At 45.2% G+C, this 21,290-nt stretch overlaps 1 protein-coding gene across 2 annotated transcripts in view; it reads right to left on the bottom strand.

Annotated features, from left to right (window-relative positions):
- ZFAND6 (zinc finger AN1-type containing 6) overlaps positions 1-6,607 on the bottom strand; it is a 64,327-nt gene extending 57,720 nt beyond the window's left edge. Inside the window, exon 1 of one of the 2 annotated variants that reach the window (XM_077874392.1) lies at positions 6,475-6,607. The gene's annotated coding sequence lies outside the window, so the exon portion shown is untranslated. Of the gene's footprint in view, positions 1-4,905; positions 4,930-6,474 lie in introns of those variants that run through there. The other variant, XM_077874441.1, reaches the window with a different exon arrangement.
- Positions 6,608-21,290: the final 14,683 nt, after the last annotated feature.

Here is a 21,290-nt window from a genome sequence, read left to right on the forward strand (position 1 = left end):
GTCCCTAAAGATATGGTCTCAAAATCACTATCTAATGGAGAAAAAGAAAATCATTTAGAACAATATTTCCCTGACAAATACACATTGCTTACAAAAGTGAGGCATGTATTTATTAAGTCTCCAACTCCTGTCGTGGGTCTTCCAATTCATGAAGGGAAAACAACACAAGGTGAGCACTGGGAGAGGGCTAATGGCCCACTCAGCAAAATACTAAACACAAAGGAAATATTCAGGAATTGAACCATGGAAAGCATAAACTAAACCCAGTTGAGGTATCTGTCTATAAGATGATAAACTATTTTAGATCTACAGGGATAAGCAAGGTCACCAACAAATGTAAATTAAAAAGGAACAGAAGTCACAATATTGAGACAAAAGTATATGTAAAGGAAAAAGCATTCTCAATGCTTAATTATTAAGAGCCATCAATTTTCATGTGCCAAGTAACACCACCGCTGATCTAAGTAAACTGTGGGACATAGAAAAGTGATGGAAAACAGATCGGCAGATTCTAAGTTCCTTCCTCTCTCCTTAGCAGCCTAAGCTAAAAAATAAATAAATAAAATTTGAAAAGATAAATCATCCACTCTAATTATTTAATAAGATTAATTTTTATACAGCTATCCAAAGAAAAGCTGCGTTTTTCAACAGTCATGGAAAATTTTTAAAAATTATAGTCACAGAAAATAAACGGTTTTGAAAAGCACAAGTTGAACAGGTAAGTAACATCCTCTGATGATCACACAGTAATGTTCAAAGTTAAAAGAAAAGCTTCTAAAAAGAAAAGAAAAGAAAAGAAAAGAAAAGAAAAGAAAAGAAAAGAAAAGAAAAGCTTCTTAACTCATCAAAGGTTGAGAACACCTACTATGTGCTGGGCACCACTAGTAGCAGGGCACGTCATGGTAGACTGTCCCTCACACTGTGGAGACTTAAGGTCTAGAGTCAGACCACAGGGATGTCATGGGAACATGGGCAATTTTCAGTGTTCTCATAGCCACATTACAATATTAAAATAGTTAAATCAATTGTAGTAATATATTTGACTTAACACAATACACATAAAATAGCATTACTTCGATATGTAATCATTTTTAAAATTGAGATTTTTTTCTTTTGCAGTAGAAATCCAGTTCCTATTTCATATTTACGGCATCATTCAGATTTGTGATATTTCAACAGCCACTGGCTACTTAAATTTATATCTCTGCTGTCCAGTACAACAACCCCTAGCCACATGTGGCTATTGAGCAACTGGTACGTTACTAGTATGACTGAGGAACTGAATTTTTAATATTATTTAATTTTAATGCATTCAAATAGTGACAAGTGGCTATCTACTAGCTTGGAAATAACAGCTCAAGGGAAGAAACAGACAGTAAAACAAATTACACACACTTAATGAATTGCAGTTATTACAAGTGTTTACAGCAGAAAAAAATGTCCAATATGAAATGAATAAATACAGCCAACAGAGGCTTAACCTCTTTTGCCAGCATTAAGGAAGGACTGTCTCCCCAAGAAGTCTGGCTGGCCCCACAATGCTCCCTCAGGGAGCCCCAGTCGTTCCACTCCTCTGGTACATCCTGAATCAAGCCAAGCTCTCCTGTTCGAGCCAGCACTCCCCTAGCTGACTCTTGATCTCAGAACTCACAAGCACAGTTGCAAATTTTCTACAGGACAAGCTATGGGCTCATAACTGTTTACAAGGCAATTTTTACAAAAAAAATCTTGCAAAAGAAATTCAGTGTGCCCTTGTTACTAAGTTTTAATGTTCTGATAGATAGGGAAACCAAAGAAACTCCCCAAACAAACCTTGGTTACACCATTAATCTTCCTAAATGTTACATCCTCACAGAGACATTCTTAGGACGTGGAGTTAGCACCTTCCAATCTCTGCTGGCACACCCGATTTCTTTCCTTGCTAGCACTGGTCAACATCTGAAAACTCCTTATTCATCGGTCTATGAATAGCGTAGCTTTCCCAGAGGTTCTGAACTGGGTGAAGGCCTCAGCACTGGGCACAAAGTACAGGCAGCGAGGAGCAACTGCAGTGACGATGGAAGAGTCACTCAATACAGATATTTTTACACATCAACATTTAAGGAACATAGCAAAACTACACGCAAAGGACAATTTAATGGCACAAAATATTTTTATCATAGAAAATAAAACAAAGTGTAGAAATACAGTAACTTAATTTAAAATTTCAAAACCCCAAACCACCTGCAGACTCTAAGGAATCAACTAAAAAACTAGAGAACAAAGCAACAGTCAAAAATTTGGGGATGAAAAGGGAGGGAGACAAAACGAAAACACATTATTCCCAGTTACTAAAACAATGCACTAGCATCAAATTATGAACACTGTATAAAAGCTAAAAAGAACCAAGTATATATATGCTTTTAGTATATAATGAAGGCAGTTTTATTTCAAGGCAACAAGATTTTTGTTAATCAGGCTAAAATAACTATTAAGGAAAAATAAAGAAGTTATTTCTCTTGACTTATACTATCAAAACAAATCCTAGATAAACAGAGAGAGATACGTATGAGAATGAAACCATAGAAGGACTAGAAGAGTTATCTGGGCAGGAGTACCCATTAAACATGAGAGTGAAGTAGGAGCCATAAAAAGAAACTACTAACTTAAATTTCTTAAAAGGTAAAAACTCTTTGAAGTTAAAAAAAACAAAATACCATAAGCAAGTAAAAGGCAAACGAAGAGCCAGGGAAAATATCTGTGGGATGTGACAAAGGATTGCTATCCTAATTATATAAAAGAATAAAAAGGGTATTTTGAACATAGAACATCACTCCAAATAAGCAAAAACAAATTAGAAGACATAATACCTTTCTCTCCATTTGTCATCATAATTATTCTAAGAAATATATAAAGAGTCTTATGAAGAAGGCAGGCAGGAAAGAAAATATTCAAGTGTTGGCAAAGATACAGAGAAAATTTGTACTCTCACATTTTTCATCAAACTTTATACTGGTTCAGTCAACTTTATATTATAATCTCAGCAAAATTTTACAATAAGATTTGGCAATATTTATAAAAAGACACAAAAAAAAGTTCATGTGCTTTGACTCAGCCATTGTAAGACAGACTGAATCCCAAAGAAATGAGGAATATGTGGAGACTTAGCTCCTTACCACTCTCTCCAGTGACAAAAGGACAAAGCAACAAGCCCCACAGGACAGGCGACTAATCACAGTAAGATGAAATGCTTGTGTACCTTAGAGTCCTAACTTCTGCCCTCAAGTGACAGACAACAACCAAAACAACTTCGGATGACAGGTTCCATAAGGACATGATGCAGAGTCATATAGTCAGGGAACATGGTGTGTGGAGGCATGCCTGAAGCAGTGACATTTGAGCAGATACAAGATTGAAGTGTGCCAGGCAGAAAAACACAACAATTTTAAGGAAGTAAGCGTGGCATGCTGAAGAATCCCAAGAAGACCAGTATAGCTGGAGGTGCATGAATCAGGGGGAAAGTTGGCAAGGCTGGATAGTCAACCCACAGCTATAAGTCATGTGTGGCTGGCTAATCAGCACTTGAAACAAGGCCAGTCCCCCAAGCACTTTACATGGAAAATATATAGTGGATTTTGAAGACAGTCTGAAAAATTTAGTAAAATATCCTATTAATAATTTCTTATGCTAATTACTTATTAAAATCATAGTATCTTGTGATAAGTAAAATATATCTCACCTGTTTCTCTTTTTAATGTGGCTATCAGAAAATTTTAAAGATTTATTTATTTCAAGATTTTATTTATTATTTATTTATTTATTTATTTATTTATTTATGAGCAAGAGCAAGCAGTAGGGAGTGCAGACAGGGAGGCAGAGGGAGAGAACCTCAAGCAGACTCCCCGCTGAGCATGGAGCCCTACACAGGGCTCCATCTCACAACCCTGAGGTTCTGACCTGAGCCAAAATCAAGAGTCAGATGCTTAACCACTGAGCTACACAGGCGCCCCGGGCTATCAGAAAACTTTAAATTACTTATGTGGCTCCCATTCTATTTCCATGAGAGATTGCTGGTCTTGGGTATAGGTGTCATAGTAAAGAGTTTCGATTTTATTTTGTGTATCGAAAAGTCATTGGAGGATGTTGAGCCTCTCTACCTTACATATTTAAATGATGGTTCCCCCACAGGAGAGCCAGAACTGAAGCAGGGACACCAGTTAGATGACTACTGTTACTGTCCTGTGTACAACAAAGGCGCTGAGATGGATTGCATTTGGGATAAGCTCTGAAAGTAGACGCAACCCAGTATTGTTCAGAATCCCACTTCCAATTGTGTAGAATATACACACACAGACTAGGGGTATACCTGCCAAAACTTTAGCAACGGTTATTTATTCTTTGTAACTTTCTATTCCTTCTGAAAGCTGGGGAGGAAAGACACCAAAAACACATTGCCCTTAATACAAAAATGACTTTTTTTTAAAAAAGCTTTTCAACAGGATAAATAAAACAGCCCTACAAAAAAAAAAAAAAAACACAACAACAACCAAACAAACAAAAAAAACAAACCACCCTATTTTTCAGCAAGCTACACAGGCTGGTTACAACAACAAAGCACCTCTACTCCTGTGCCTTTAAAGACAACTTATTTGAAGCTATATATAAACTCCTATTACTTACACACCACTTTCCGGAAATTAATACCGCTCCTACTCTGTCAGTGCGTTGCTGAGCGTGGTAAATAACACATGGCCTTAGAAGTATCCTTCAGGGCACACACCCAAGGCTAAGGAAGTCAAGTCCCTCAATGTGTGGTGAGCCTATCCTACCGGCCAGCACAGTCCTCCCAGAGTGCCCCGAGGACACCGTCAACATCACAGCACAGAGAGCACCTCGGTCCCAATCCTGTTCCTTGAGAGGCCCTACCATCGGATGGGGCTTCCCTCGGCCCACGGTGCAGAGCTGGAAGGACGATTAGGGCAGGTTTCTCCTACAGGACGTGCTAAGGGAGAAGAGAGCCTTAGGTGAGTGCCCAGAGGTGACACAGAGTGGCCAGCACACACGGTGACTTACTTTACACACAATCAAGTGGTTTTTGTACTTCTATTACTTTAGCATTGAAAAAGCAGGTAGCAAACAGAGCCTGACTTCTCCCCGGTGATTGCAGAGGAGATCCATCATACACACACACGGAGGGGATCTCGGTTTCTCATTCACATGTTCAAAACTCGGAAGTAGTCCTCCGGCTCCGGATCCTCCGTGACAAAGTCCCTCGGCTCCCCCCACGCCCTCCACTCCTGAGTACGGGCTACACCGTCTGCAGGTGCGCAGCGGGAGCCAGGTGCTGACGCCAAACAAGGTACCGTGACTTCCAGGGGCCCACGGACGGCGGGCTGTGAGCAGGGCCCCGCTGACCCTACAAAGCTGCGGAGAAGGGCCCGACAGCACGTGGTGGACACACGAACCGGGTGAGGAAACCACGATGAACACACTACGGGCGGGCCTGACCTGCCAGGGAGGAGGGCACAGGACAGACAGGCCACCGGCCAGCAGGTGCGGGCTCCGGCCGGCCCCTCTCCCGTCCTACCACCTAGGTCGTGTGCGGCCCTGGGGCCCCGAGTCTCGCCCTGCGAAAGGAGGCTTCACGACCAACCGCCCGCAGGGAAGGCGGCGTCCGCGGACCCACAGACCCAGGGCACGGTCCCCCCTCCGCCCCACCCCTCCTCAGGTGCCCCCGGCACCCCTGCCCGCCCGGACTACGGCGTAAAACGTGCAAGGAACAGCTGAGACACAACCTGTTGCATAAACCTAAATGTGCAACTTTTGCAGAAAAAGAGCATTTTCCCCTAAAGTTCTGGCCTGTGACTCCCCGCCTAGCCTCGGGAAAAGCAAACTCCTACCGGAACCCTGTCTCAGGGCATCACGGCCTGCGCACCGTGGGGCACCGACCGCCCCACAGCGTCCAGCGCGCACCGGGTCCCGGGCCGCCCCCTCCCCGGCGCTCCGCCCCCCGCACGGCCCGGGAGGTGCGGCTGCGGCAGAGGGGGCGCTCGGGACCCCCTGCCACGCCCACCCCCCACCGGGGCCGCCCGGGGCCACCGCTCTCCCCAACGCCTACCCCGCCCCCGGGCCGCTCGGGACCCCCGGACCCCCCGCCCTGGGGCCGCTCGGGACCCCCCCCACGGCGCCGCTCGGGACCCCCGGACCCCCCGCCCTGGGGCCGCTCGGGACCCCCGGACCCGCCCCGCCGCCGCTCGGAACGCCCCCCCCGCCCCCGCACCCCGGGGCCGCAGGAACGGGCGGTGACAGGAGGGGCCGCCCCCCGCCCCGGCCGCAGCAGGTGCACGCCCGCTCCACGCGGCCCACCCCTCCCACCCCTCCCACCAACTGCTCGCGGACCCCCGGCCCGCCCTGCCCCCCGCCGCCGGCCGCCCTGGCTTCCGCCCGGGAGCGCCGGGGCCGCGCCTCAGCCGGTGGGGGAAGGGAGCTGCTCACCTGGCGGCGGCCCTCCCCGCCCGCCGCGCTGCCCGCCGCCGGTCGCCGCCGGAGAGTGGGGACAGGTGAGGCCGCCGAACCCCCGCTCGCTCCCGCCGCCGCCGCCGCCGCCGGCCCTCCGTCCGCTGTTTATTAAACTTTTCTGTTTGGTTGTTCGGCCTGTGACGCGGCGGCGCCCGAGCTCGGCGATTGGCCGGCTCCCGGCGCTGACGCGGCGCCCCGCCCGCCTCCTAATTATTACCGGCCGGGCGGGGCCGCGGGGCGGGCACGCGGGGGGCGGGGCCGGGGCCCGCGGCGCGCGCTGATTGGCCGGAGCCCCGTGCGGGGGCGGGGCTGCAAGCGAGGAGCCCTCCCCCGCCCTTGCCGCGCGGCGGGCGCTTCCTGGGCTGGGCGCGCGCCAGAGCTGCAACCTCGTGCAGGGGGCGGTGGGGGTGGGACCTCCGCTGCCTCGCGGGGCGTGGCGCGGGGAAGCGGGTGCTCCACCTGCCGGGGGTGCGCGAAGGCACTCCTAGCCTGCCCCACGCGCACCCTGGAGAGCGCGGGGGGTCGAGCTGCGGGGGCGCCCCGCCGCGGGGTCCCGAGCCCCAGCCTGCAGCGGGGAGCGCGTGCACACCTGCATACACACCGTGCCGTGCATTCGTGCGTGCAGCGTTGAGCCCGTGCACACCGTGCCGTGCACAGCTGCTTACACACCACTGCATGCACACAGTGCCATGCACACATGCGTGCACACCTGCTGTGCACACCTGCCACGCGCCCTTCCGAGACCCCTGGCCAGCGGAGCGATGTAGGAACGGTGCCCCCAGAGCAGCTCAGCCTTCCGGCTCAGGTGCAGCGCGCGTGCAGCGCGCGCGGGAGGCCCAAGACCAGTTCAAGGACATTAAGTCCGACCTTAGAGGGTGGGACCGAAAGGTAGGAGCCTCAAAGGTCCCATATGTTTCCAGATGGGACATTTTATTTTACTCACCATGGATTTTTTGCATTAATGTGCAAAAAAACTAAAGTCTCAGGATCTTACTTATCTTGATTACTGAGCTTTTTGGTTCCCCTTTACATTTTAGGCTTGAAGTCACTAGCTTAGTGTCCTAACCCCAGTGGAGAGGGATTTTGGTGGAACTGGAAGTGTAGAGAGTAGGTCTTTTGCAAATAGGGCTTGGGGATAAGAACTGCCTAACAGTTGAGAAGATTCAGGCCAGAACGGAGCCTTCAAGGAGGAGGTTGCACTGGCTTTGGCACTGGAGAGTGCATAGGAAAGCAGCATTTTCCTGTCCTCCTAAAGAGGCCAGAAGATGGAATTCCAGGTTTGAAGAACAGTGATGTGTTGTGAGGTGAGGAATATGCAGTGTAGAGTTGAGTGTGTCATCAGCAATAGGGGGACAGTTTGCACAGGATGGAAAGGTATTCAAAGGGTGTTTGTAACAGGCATTCGTTTTTAATTTTAAAAACAGACACACACACAGTGGGTTAACCCACGAGAAGGGGGTTTTGCCCAAGGATCTCATGTCTGATCATGGAGACTAGGTTAACTTGGAGACTACAGATAGTTTTAGGGTCAAGTGTTACAAGTCTTTACAGCCAAACTGAGTATTTGACTTTACTTGGTGGGAAATGAGAAGCCATTATAGCATGAAAAGAACTATCAGGAAGGGAAGGAATGGTGGATTATAACAATTTCTGCTAGTACTAGGAATAATTTTGCAGACTGGGGATTTCTCTCAACTATTCACTGTCCTCTTGTCACTAGATAGTAGAACTATATGGAATTTTAGGATTTTGGCCACGGTTCACATCCCTACTCAGATACATTTTTGACAGTTAGCAATACTCACAATCTCCCTGGGTCTTGGTTTTCTATTAGTATGGGAAACAGTGAACAAAACGAAGATGCCTGCCTTCATTCATTTTTCGTTCTAATGGGTGACACATGTAATAAGTATTTGTGTTGTGAATTAGAAGATGGTAAGAGGTATAGAGAGAAGAAAATGTAGGGAATCCCTGGGTGGCTCAGCGGTTTAGCCCAGGATCGAGTCCCACAGCAGACTCCCTGCATGGAGCCTGCTTCTCCCTCTGCCTGTGTCTCTGCCTCTCTCTCTCTCCGTGTCTCTCATGAATAAATTAATAAAACCTTAAAAAAAAAGAAGAAAATGTAGAGCAGGGTCGAGGAAGGGGGAAGTTTTAGTATTAAACACGGTGTTCAGCATAGGCATCATTGGGAAGGTGAGATTTGAACAGAATTATAAGAGGTGAGGATATAGTCCTATGGATAACCGGGAGAAGAGTGTTCCAGACTGAGACCCAATTAGAGGGCCAGCCTCAGGGCAGGTGAGCTGGGTAGATAATGCTATGAACATTTATCTACAAGAGTTAGTGGGCACATGCATTTTCACTTCTCTAGGGTCTGTACCTAGGTGTGTAATTGCTGGGCCATGTGGTGCTTCTGCTTGTCACTATTTGAACTGCTGGACTGCTTTTCCAAAGGAGATTTGCTATTTTACATTCCCACCAGCAAGGAGTGAGGATTCCACTTTCTCCATACCCTTGGCAACACCTGTTAAGGGCTGTCTTCTGGATTAGAGCCCACCCTCATGAGAGTGAAATGATTGGGATTTGCCTCTCCCCGATGGCTAATGACCTTGAGTGTCTTTTCATGTGCTTGTTGGCTGTTTTGTGGCTCTTCTTTGGAGAAATGTCTATTCAGATCCTCTGCTCATTTCTAAATTGGGTTCTTTGTCTTTTTAATTTTTGGTTGTGAGAGTTCTTTACATATTCTGAACACAAGTCCCTTATCAGATATATAATTTGCAAATATTTTCTCTCATGTGTGGGTCCTCTCTTTTCACTTGCTTGCTGATATCATTTGAAGCCTAGAAGTTTTTAATTTTGCCTCATCCTTTTAATTAAGTCTTCCCCTTCCCAACATCCAATTAGTCACAAATTTAACTGATTCGGCCTTAGATATATCTATGAAATACACCCCCCGCACTGCCCTGTACACCCGCTTATTATTTCTTACCTGAATTTAGGTAATAGCCTCCAATACAATTCCTGTCTCTGCACCCCACCCAGGTAGTCCTCCAGCCACTCCCTGAATGATCGTCCTGAAACACAAATTGAGCAGGTCAGACATCTGTGGGCTCCCCATTCCTCCTGGAACAACTCTCAGACTCCTCCAATAAGAGTACCTGCAGCATTTTAAAAGTTCAGATTGCAGGTCCGTGATCTGGACACAGTGAATCAGAATCTCTAGGGGATGAGCCTGGGCATCTATTTTTAATAAGCCCCCAGGTGATTTTTATTCTCAGAATCATTTGCCTAAAACAATGGTTCTAAACCAGGGGTGACTTCGTTCCCCAGGGGACATTTGGCAATGTATGGAGACATTTTTGGTGGTTACAACTTGGGGGGGGGGGTGTAGCTATCACTTAGTGACACTAGGGATGCTGCTAGAATACTGCAGTGCACAAACCTTCACCCCCGCCCCCGGCCAAGCCAACAAAGAATTGTCAGCCCTGAATTTCAGGCATGCCAAATTGAGAACCCTGGCAGTATTTATAGGAGATAAAATATGAACTTCTGCATTTGAGTCTGGCTAATTGGTCCCCAGCTCTACAAAAGATCTATCACTCTGAAAAACCATCTCCAACTTAGTGACTTAAAACAATGATTTACTATTTCTCATGATTGTGCGGCCAGGCTGGGCAGATCTGTTGGTCTTGCCTGTACTCTCTCATGGAGAAGCTGCTGGGGACTGTTGAGCTGTATGCCCGTTCAGTTGGGTCTCATAGCATAGAGGTTTTGGAGATACAAAGGGTGTGAGCTTGGATGCCACTTGCCTTGTTCTAATGATCACAGAGACTAACCCAGATTAAGGAGTAGGGAAACGGATGCTACTTTTTAAAGCAAGGAACTTGCAGAGAATTTGTGGCCATGTTAATCCACCCACCTTTTCAACACCATCTCCAGGTCCCACCACCTTCTAACCTCAGTGGGGACCTGCCAGAGCCAGACCAGACCCTGAGGCTCCAAGCAATAGGGGAGGAAGTACCCTCAGAAAAACTTCTCACAGACTAGCCATAGTGGTTCTTCTGACTTTTCGTCAGAATCTAAGCCAAAGGATTTAGTCTCAGGACCCTCTTATATTCAAAAATTGAGGACCCCAAATAACTTTTATGTGGGTTACCTCTATCAATATGTACAGCATTAGAAATTAAAAATGAGGTGTTTTAAAAGTAAACGTTAACTCATTTAAAAATAGTAATAACAACACTCTTACATGTTAACATTCCCAAATAAAAATTATATTTTCCAGAGTATGAATCAGTAAGAAGAGTGACACCATGCTACAGTTGTGCACAGAAGGCAGTCTGATTCTCATATTTGTTTCTGCATTCTCTCTGTTGCAGTATCACACATCACATAGCCTCTGCAAAACCCCACTGTACACTCATAAGAAAAAGGCAAATCATGACATAATATTATAGTGAAAACAGTTTGAGCTCACAGACCCTCTCAGAGGGTTTCAGGGACCCCCAGGGGTCCATGGATCATACTTGACAACCACTCAGAGTTGTTCCCCCAACTGGCCCAGGCCAGCAGATCCCTTAACTCCATGGACATGCTGCTGCCCATCTACTAACATTCCTACATTCATTCATCAGCCCTTTTATGACCTTACTCTTGTGTGTGCACTCTGCTTATCCCCACCAAACTCCTACTCATCCCCCAAAACCCACTATAAATGCCTGCTCCATGCTGAAGGCTTTCTTGACTCCTATAGGCAAAGTTAGGACTCCTCTTTATGTGTAGTCACACACTTTATGCCTCCTTCTGCACTAGAACTTACCCTGTTGAATGGAAAACTTTTTAGTCTGTTTGTTTGCTTCCTCTCTAATTAGAACAGAAAGTTCTTTATCTGATGTTTGGGTTGAGTTTTTGTTTTTGTTTTTTGTTTTTTTCCGTATTGGAACAAGATGTGGGTTGTAAATTGATCCATTTCCAAATCACTAACCAAGGACCCTGACAAATGTTTGAATCTTCCCCTTCCTCCTGGTTTTGTTAGAGGTCTCCTTTATCGTATACTAACTTCTTGCTTTAAATCTGTATAACAGATTTTAAATCTTTTTTTAAAAAATTTATTTATTCATGATGGAGAGAGAGGCAGAGACACAGGCAGAGGGAGAAGCAGGCTCCATACAGGGAGCCTGACGTGGGACTCGATCCCAGGACTCCAGGATCACAACCTGGGCTGAAGGCAGGTGCTCAAACCACTGAGCCACCCAGGCTGCCCCTGTATAATAGATTTTAGATCTGGGTTTTTCCACTAATACTGTTGTTCTGCTTCAGCCATATGTCTGGTTTTAATGAAGACCTGTGGTGTGATAATACCATGGCCTCAGAAGTTTTAGGGTCTAATGGAGTCTGTCCGTCTACTTTTTTTTTCCTTCTGAATTTTGTTGAAAATTCTGATCTGTTCATGCCTCCGTGTTAACTTTGGAATAATTTTGTCAGTTGCCAAGAAATATCCTGCCAGGTTTTTCTTTTTAAGATTTTATTTATTTACTCATGAGAAACACAGAGATAGAGGCAGAGACACAGACAGAGGGAGAAGCAGGCTCCCTGTAGGGAGCTGGATGCGGGACTTGATTCCAGGACCCCTGGATCACGACCTGAGTAAAAGACAGACACTCAACCGCTGAGCTGCCCAGGTGTCCCTCCTGCCAGGGTTTTTTTTTTTTTTTTCTGCCAGGGTTTTAACTGGGATTCCATATGCCTAAAACAGTTTGGGGGAGCAGGGAAAGAAATGTGTGTCTTCAGAGAATTTGGATGGCCCATCAAGAGGTCTGCTGGGGTTTTTCTTTTTCATTTATTTAGCTTAAAAAAGACTCTCGACATTAGAAAGGACAAATACCTACCATTTGCTTTGACGTGGATGGAACTGGAGGGTATTGTGTTGAGTGAAGTAAGTCAACTGGAGGACAATCATTATATGGTTCACTCATACGGGGAATATAAGAAATAGTGAAAGGGATTATAAGAGAAAGGAGGGAAAATGAGTGGGAAAAATGAGAGAGGGTGACAAAACATGAGAGATTCCTAGCTCTGGAAACCGAATAAGGGATAGTGGAAGAGAGGTAGCCTGGGGGATGGAGTGACTGGGTGACGGGCACTGAGGGGGGCACTGGACGGGATGAGCACTGGGTGTTATAGTATATGTTGGCAAATCGAACTTCAATTAAAAAAATTTTTTTTTAAAAAAAGAACAAACTGAGGGCTGCTGAAGGGAATATGGGTGAGAGGATGTGTTAAATTGGTGATGGGTATTAAAAAAGACATTTATAATGAGCACTGGGTGTTGTATGTACATGATGAACCACTAAATTCTACACCTGAGACTTGTTATTACACTACATATTAACCAACTGGAATTTAAATAAAAAGTTGAGGGGGGCATCATTGCAAACTTAGAGACTTTCTACCCATTTTATGGAAGTAAATGACTCTGGCAAATAAGATAGTCATAAACTCCCAGCAGAAGTTGTGCCCCCAGCCCCTAGTTACCAAGGTCTGCCAATACACCCGGTTAAAGGTGCAAAGACTTTGCTCAAAAAGGCTGAGAGATGAGGAATGGGAGATGCCGATGGATATGTCTATTCCTTAACAGAAGTGCCTCTATCTTCTTTTCTATTTGTAGCAGGAGAAATTTGGTCTGGCTCAGTTTTAGAACTGTATTTTGAAAATGGCTTTGTTTTACAGTTTAAGGAATGGACAAGTGGGTGGAGTGTCACATAAAGGAGCAAGTTCATGTAGCACGTCCCTCTTGCCCTTTATAATCCTCCTCATTTTGATACAGCCATCCTGGTAGTCCTCCTTCACCATTTCCGTTTTGGGTTTCTTTTCCCCAAAAGCTTTGTGCAGGTAAGACGTGGCCAACAAGCACATGAGAAAATGCTCTGCATCACTGGCCATCAGGGAAATACAAACCAAAACCACAATGAGATACCACCTCACACCAGTGAGAATGGGGAAAATTAACAAGGCAGGAAACCACAAATGTTGGAGAGGATGTAGAGAAAGGGGAACCAACCCTCTTGCACTGTTGGTGGGAATGTGAACTGGTGCAGCCACTCTGGAAAACTGTGGAGGTTCCTCAAAGAGTTAAAAATAGACCTGCCCTACGACCCAGCAATTGCACTGCTGGGGATTTACCCCAAAGATGCAGATGCAGTGAAATGCCGGGACACCTGCACCCCGATGTTTCTAGCAGCAATGTCCGCAATAGCCAAACTGTGGAAGGAGCCTCGGTGTCCATCGAAAGATGAATGGATAAAGAAGATGTGGTTTATGTATACAATGGAATATTCCTCAGCCATTAGAAACGACAAATACCCACCATTTGCTTCGACATGGATGGAACTGGAGGGTATTATGCTGAGTGAAATAAGTCAATCGGAGAAGGACAAACATTATATGGTCTCATTCATTTGGGGAATATAAAAATTAGTGAAGGGGAATATAAAACTTAGTAAAAGGGAATAAAGGGAAAGGAGAGAAAATGAGTGAAAATATCAGTGAGGGTGACAAAACATGAGACACCTAACTCTGGGAAACGAACAAGGGGTAGTGGAAAGGGAGGTGGGCGGGGGGTTGGGGTGACTGGGTGATGGGCACTGAGGGTGCACTTGGCGGGATGAGCACTGGCTGTTATGCTATATGTTGGCAAATTGAACTCCAATAAAAAATAAAATTCCATGTGCCATTGTTGAAAAAAAAATCTACTTTTTAGATTGGTGCTGGTATAAGTAGCCACTTTTCTCTCTTGGCTGTGTATTTTAAAGTTTTTTGTTTGTTTTTTTAAATTAATGCCAAAAGAAAGCATTGTAATTCGTAAACTTAATTATATGTCTTGTATCTTACTAGCTTTGTAGTTGGAACCACTTAGTCTTTAGGTGCAAGACTGTTGTTATAGTACCAAGAAAATGTTTTATGTATTATGAGACTGTACATCTTTTTTTTTTAAGATTTTATTTATTTATTCATAGAGACACAGAAAGAATGAGAGAGGCAGAGACACGGGCAGAGGGAGAAGCAGGCTCCATGCAGGGAGCCCGATGTGGGACTCGATCTGGGGTCTCCAGGATCATGCCTTGGGCTGAAGGCAGCGCTAAACTGCCGAGCCACCCGGGCTGCCCTGTACATCTTTTTTTAAAAAGCAATATGCAATAAAGAGATTAATTCAATTGGGTGTAAAAAAAAAAAAAAAAAAGTTGAGGGAGGAACGCGTGGGTGGCTCAGTGGTTTGGCACCTACCTTTGGCCCAGGGCATGATCCTGGAGTCCTGGGATCGAGTCCCACATCAGGCTCCCTGCATGAAGCCTGCTTCTCCCTCTGCCTATGTCTCTGCCTCTGTGTGTGTGTGTGTTCTCTCATGAATAAATAAATAAAATCTTAAAAAAAAGAAAAAGTTGAGGGGATCCCTGGGTGGCTCAGCTAATCTCTGCCTCTCTCTCTTTCTCTCTCTCTCTCTCTCTCTCTGTGTGTCTCTCATGAATAAATGAATAAAATCTTTAAATAAAAATAAATAAAATTTGAAACTACAAAAAAATCTTAAAATAAAAATATATTCCTGGTTATATCTTGTTAAAGTTGATCATGTCAATACCCATTTTAATTGTTTTATTTATAAGACAAGAAAAAGTGTATTCATTTTAGATTAAAAAAATACTCTCTCTCCCCCTCCCTCTCTCACTCCATCCCTCCCCCCTCCTCTTTCCTTTTTCTTTCTCTCAAATAAAGTCTTTGAAAAACAAAATTAAAATAAAATAAATTAAAAATAAATTAAAAAATAATGTATTGTCCCAAAAAAAGACTCTCAACATAGTTTGCTTCCTTAATTTTATGTAACAGTGAAATATTAAAGAGAGGCACACAATCATAGTATTTCTTTTTTTCTTTTTAATCATAGTATTTCTCACTAATAATTCATTACGTATTTTATGCTTTGTTGATACTGTGGGCAAAGTTCTGTTTTTTTCTTATATTTTCAAACTGGTCATTGATAATGTATTATAACTGCTACTTAATTCTATATATGTCATTTTACATCTAACCACTTACCTGATCTTTTAAAATAGTCTTTAATAATTTTTCAGTTGCTTGCTTTTTGATCAAAACAATATTTTCCATCTTCCTTTACAATCTATGTACTTCTTATTTTATGTCTTACTGTCTGCAGCTAGAATTGCCCACACCAAGTTAATTAATATTGACAACAGATGACAGTTTGGGCTAATTTCTGGCAAATGGTGATTTATTTGGAATAAATACCTTTTTAAAAAATATGATGCTAAGGAAGTGGCTTGTACGTTTCTGTGTAGTATTTCTTAGAAATGGCTGTTGAATTGTATGGCTGAATTTTCCCCATTTGTGAGGACCATTGCTAAGATCATGTTCATAATTGATCTGTAGTTGTAAAGTAGCAGATTAATAGGCTACTTACACTGATTTTTTAAAAAAGATTTTATTTATTGATTCATGAGAGACCCAGAGAGAGAGAGAGAGAGAGAGAGAGGCAGAGACACAGGCAGAGGGAGAAGCAGGCTCCATGCAGGGAGCCCGATGTGGGACTTGACCCCGGGTCTCCAGGATCACGCCCTGGGCCGAAGGCAGGCACTAAACCGCTGAGCCACCCAGGGATCCGCCACTGGTTTTTTTCTTACTCTCTGTTTTCGTCTTTATCTACATGATCTAACCCAATCCATCAGTGGTTTCAAATTGGCTTCCATTTAAATGGGTCTAAACTCCCATCCTGCTCATCGTAAAGGTTCTCCCACATGCTCCCTTCTGTGCTAACTCTGGAGGACTCACTTGGTGGCCCAAAGAATACTAACTGTCAGAGAGAGGGTAAGTCCAGAGCGAGCAGCAGACACTTGGCGGTCAGCATCCACAGTGACCAGTCCTAACCATGTGTCCTATCTCCTCTTCCCCTGTGCAAGATCTGCTTAGTGATGGGGCTGATATCCAAACATCCCCCAGGGGCAGCAGCCAGGAGGCAGGGGGATCAAAGCACCCCTTCCTCCACTCCTCCCTGGGGTCCAGGGTCCACCTGCTGTGAGATGATCAGGTGCAGGAGCACCTGCTGCCTGGCTCCTTGGACCCATGGGCCATTCTGAAAGTCCATGTGCTCCTAGTTTCTAGTCCTCTCCACGATGCTCAGTCTCCTGAACACACACTTTCGTGTGTGTGTCTGTGTGTGTGTGTGTGTGTGTGTGTGTGTGTGAGAGAGAGAGAGAGAGAGGCTTTCCAACAAGATTCCTGGGTGCTCTCTCTCTCTCTGCTTGACCCATTGGTCTGTTCAGGTATTTTGTGCCAGGTTTCATCAACTTTGATACTTTTTTTTTTTTTATTAAAAATGGTCTGTTTCATTGAGATTTTCAAATGTGTGGGCATACGCTGGGACTGTGAGTCTCACCACCTCCCCACACTAAGATGGGAAATTGCCTGCTGAGAATCCAGCTGCAAACCCCAGTCCCACGGACCATCGTGGAGCTGTTGACAGCCCACAGTCACTGACTGTGCAGTTTATGGGCCTCATGGGGGCCACAGACTCTCCTTGGAAAACTGCGTTGACCAACTGTATGTCAGGTTTTCTGTCCAGGTTAGGAAATTCTTGTACATCCTAGGCCCATCCTGTCTATGGCCCACAGGCCTATATCCATGGATCCCACAGTTAGAAGGTGGGCCAGTGGCCTTCTTTGATGAGTGTGGTTAGCCTTTTCCAGCACACTGACGTCTGAAGTAAGTGTGTGTCCCTCACGAGTTGGGGGGGATTGGGTACCACAGAAGAGAGGAGACTCACAGATGGAACCCTCAGACTGCTCAGGGGACAGGCTACTTCAGTTGCTGAATTCCATCCCTGCTGCCCTAGCTGGCAAGCCCGTTTTTATCAGAGGATGAAAGTGTTTATCCAGTTTACATTCTTTATGAGGCCATTCTGATTATTCAGTGCTCCATTTATCTGACTTCCTTTGTTATGAGTTAATATGACTGGGCTCTCTTCCGGCCTCAGTCATATTTCTTAGTTTTAACTTATAAATTGGTGCCTGGATTTATACATCAGTCTTGTGTCCTTGGCTAATGTGAGTCTGTCTGTGAGAAATGAATCTGATGACAAAAGCAGTATTCGGAGATGCAAGATGGAGACCTGATGTAACCACATCAGGATGGGGAGTGCTGCCCTATGAAGCTTTGGGGGGCACCCCACTGGCCTCATCTAGGCAGGATGTCCTAACAATACTGTGATAGTCAAGCCAACTGTTCTCTGCACCTAGCACTCTCCTAAACCCACCTGTGTGTCCCTTTTCTACATCCTTGTGGTAATTGCTAGGCTAGGCTCTTAAACTAGAGTTCACAGGATTGTCTTTTTTTTTTTTAGTAAGAATTTTAAAATTTATTTTATTTTGAGAGAGAGTAAGAACGAGAGAGATCACAGTGGGAGAGGACAAGGGAGAAGCAGACTGGCCGCTGAGCAGGAAGCTGACATAGGACTTGATCGCAGGACCCTGGATCATGACCTGAACCAAAGGCTTCACTGACTGAGCCACCCAGGTGTCCTGGATTGTCTGTTTTTTTTTTCTTTTTTTATCATTTTTGAAGCATATGATCTTGCATCTATTTATCAATTCTACCTTTTTTTATAGCTTCCAATTGATTTAAATATTTGAACTTAATTACTGTCTTCCTAATAGTTTCATGAGGACTGCTCCCCCTTCCCCCAAATCATTCAGTGGATATCTGTTTCCTTGTAATCTCTCTGATATAGAAGCCTTTAGGACTGCGAACTTGCCTCTGAGCCATGCCTTTCTGTGTGCACGGGTCCCACACTGATTCCCACTTTGGTTTATCTCTCCTCCAAGAGACTCCTCCCATGTGTATTTTCAGAATTTTACTTCTTTTAGTGCATCTCTGAGAAAGTGTGTGGAGGAGGACGCACGGTACCTGAATACAACGTGGTGTCAGGGGTGGACTTTGGGAATGGCTGAAGGACATTAAGGACTGAGGACAAATCAACTAGGAGCTACAGTTAGTAATGGGTGTGTGAGTTTGGCTCTCTGATCAGGACACATGGACCATAAGATGTTCCTAGTTGGGAGAAGTGGGCGTGGAGTCTGTAGGATCTCCCCACACTGTCTTCATGCCTTCTCTGTAAATCTCAAAGTACTATAAAATCAAACTTTTCTTGAAAAAGGAAACCCCTCTCGACCCTCAGACGCCTGTCAAAACCTGTGTTCTCAAAAAAAAAAAAAAAAAAAAAAAGCCTGTGTTCTCTCCTAAGGGCTCCCATGCAGCAGTGGCCTGCCTCAGCTGGGCCTCCCTACTGGCTACTCAGTGAGCAAGACAGTGGATGACCAGCCATTGCCCATGTTGATGGAGGCAGATGCTGGATGTTTTCCTGTTTGCCCCTCTGCACAGCCTTTCTCCCCCCTAGAGGCCTCTGTGAGCATCCTTGTCCTGCCTCCAGTTGTGGTTGGCCCTTGGGTGGGGGGTAGGAGGTGGGAGGGAGAAGGAGCCTGCGGCCAGAGTGCTTATTCTTGGGTCTAGCTGTGCTGCATCACAGAGTGATCCTCTTCTATCAAAGGCCGTGGCTCCTGTCACTGTGGCCTCTTGCATTCACCTCCTCATACAAGTTCTAGAAAGAGCTCTCCCCTCCCAGCTCTTATCAGTGCGGAGCACAGCCAGCACTCCACGTTTTGGGGTTTGGGCTTATCAGTAGCACCTGGCAACCCCACCAGGGACTGGGTACCAGACAGCTATGTGCTTGCCCTCGATAAATGTTTGTCAGGTGAACGAGCCAGCCGATGAATCAGGGACGGGTACAGATGGGAGACCCCTGTGGCTGGGAACCAACAGCCCGTGGTTAGAACGCCGGCGTCGGGCACTGGGCTCGGCTCCTTCTCTCAACCAGACGAGCGATCTGGGGCAAGCGGTGGACGTCGTCCAGGCTCCCATGCCTTCTCTCTAAAGTGGAGATCCTATTATTTTCTTCATTAGGTTGAGGACATGAAAAATGATAGATGAAAAATGCTCGAGAGCAGGGTCTTCCACAAAGATAAATGGTCCATAAGCAGTAGTTGTGCACGCTCTCTCCCCCGGTCATGGCCGAAATCTGATGGTCTTGTGCAATAGATAATCCAGGAGGGACAATTAACAAGCAAGCTAAACGTACTTGGCAGGCAGAGTGGTAAACATGTTCCACCCTGCTAGTAAGCAAAACAACAGTGAGACACCATGTCTTGCTCTGAAATGAGAAAATTGCTTTAGTGATACTTAAATTACTTAAACATTGGAAAGGACAGAGTGAATCAGGGACTCTGAGTCACTCAGTTTGAGGCTTAAAAATACAAGAGTGCAATATGTTTGCTTGTTTTTAAAGATTTTATGTGTTATTTACCAGAGACACACAGAGAGAGGCAGAGACACAGGCAGTGAGAGAAACAGGGTCCCTGCTGGGAGCCCCATGTGGGACTCAATCCTGGGACCCCAGGAACAGGCCCTGAGCTGAAGGCAGATGCTCAACCACTGAGCCATCCAGGTGCCCTGTTTGTTTTTAAAGATTTTATTTGATAGAGAGAGAGAGAGAGAGAGAGAGAGAGAAGGGGCAGAGGGAGAGAGAGAATCAGAGGAGAGCAGACTCCCCACTGAGCCCAACGCAGGGCTCAACCCCAAGACCCCTGAGATTGTGATCTGAGCAGAAACCAAGAGTCATTTGCTCAACCAACTGAGCCCCCCAGGCGCCCTTGCAATAGTAATTTAAAATTGACCTACTTCTGTCCCAGTAACTATGTTGTGTAGTCAAGAAATACACAAAAAAGTAATAGAAGTAATACAGTTTGTAATAACAACAGGCAGCTAGCTGATAGATGACGGGCAGATGATAGATATAGAGAAACAGATAGAAACCACCTCAATAGCCATCAATAGGAAACACCTAACCAAATGAGCATATGGCCATTGTTTGGGTTGCTATATAGCAATTGAATACAATCAAGCCTTGTGCTTTCTCTCCTCCACTCTTAAATATTGAAGAAAAAAAAAGAATCGGGGCTCCTGGGTGGCTCAGTGGGTTAAGCATCTGCCTTTGGATCAGGTCATGATCATGGGGTGTTGAGGTCAAGTGGTATCCCCTGCCACATTGTGCTTCTTGCTCAGAAGCCTGCTTCTCCCTCTCCCTGCTTGTGCGTGCGCGCTCGCTCTCTCTCTCTCAAATAAATAAATATCTTAAAATTTTTTTAGAAGAGTCAGAATGATTCTTAATTAACAACAAATTAATGCCAACATGAACTTCAACATCTGGAGTCACTCAGTGGAATACTGTACTTTATAGAGTCTGCAAGCTCCCCTTCGAATGTTCCATGAAGAAAGCAAAAAAGAAAGTTCTATGAATATGAAAACGTGCTAGTAATATATTAAGTGAAAAAGGCAAGTCCCAGAATAGCAGTCTGTTAAGGTCATATTTGTGTTAAAAATACAGACATATGTATACATTTACATACGATAAATGCCTGAAAGGATAGATACCAAATTATCATGTAGTGTTTGTCATCCCCAAGAGGTGGCTTTAAGCGGTAAGAGGAAACTTCCTTTGCAGTGTTCAAGTTATTTTTTTTTTAATAATGACTAGATGTTAATTTTGTATTAAAAACTAAATTGTAGGGGGACGCCTGGGTGGCTCAGCGGTTGAGTGTCTGCCTTGCCCAGGGTGTGATCCTGGAGTCCTGGGATTGAGTCCCATATCAGCCTCCCTGCATGGAGCCTGCTTC

The sequence above is a fragment of the Canis aureus genome, chromosome 2 (assembly GCF_053574225.1).
Source record: "Canis aureus isolate CA01 chromosome 2, VMU_Caureus_v.1.0, whole genome shotgun sequence".
Taxonomy (NCBI): Eukaryota; Metazoa; Chordata; class Mammalia; order Carnivora; family Canidae; genus Canis; species Canis aureus.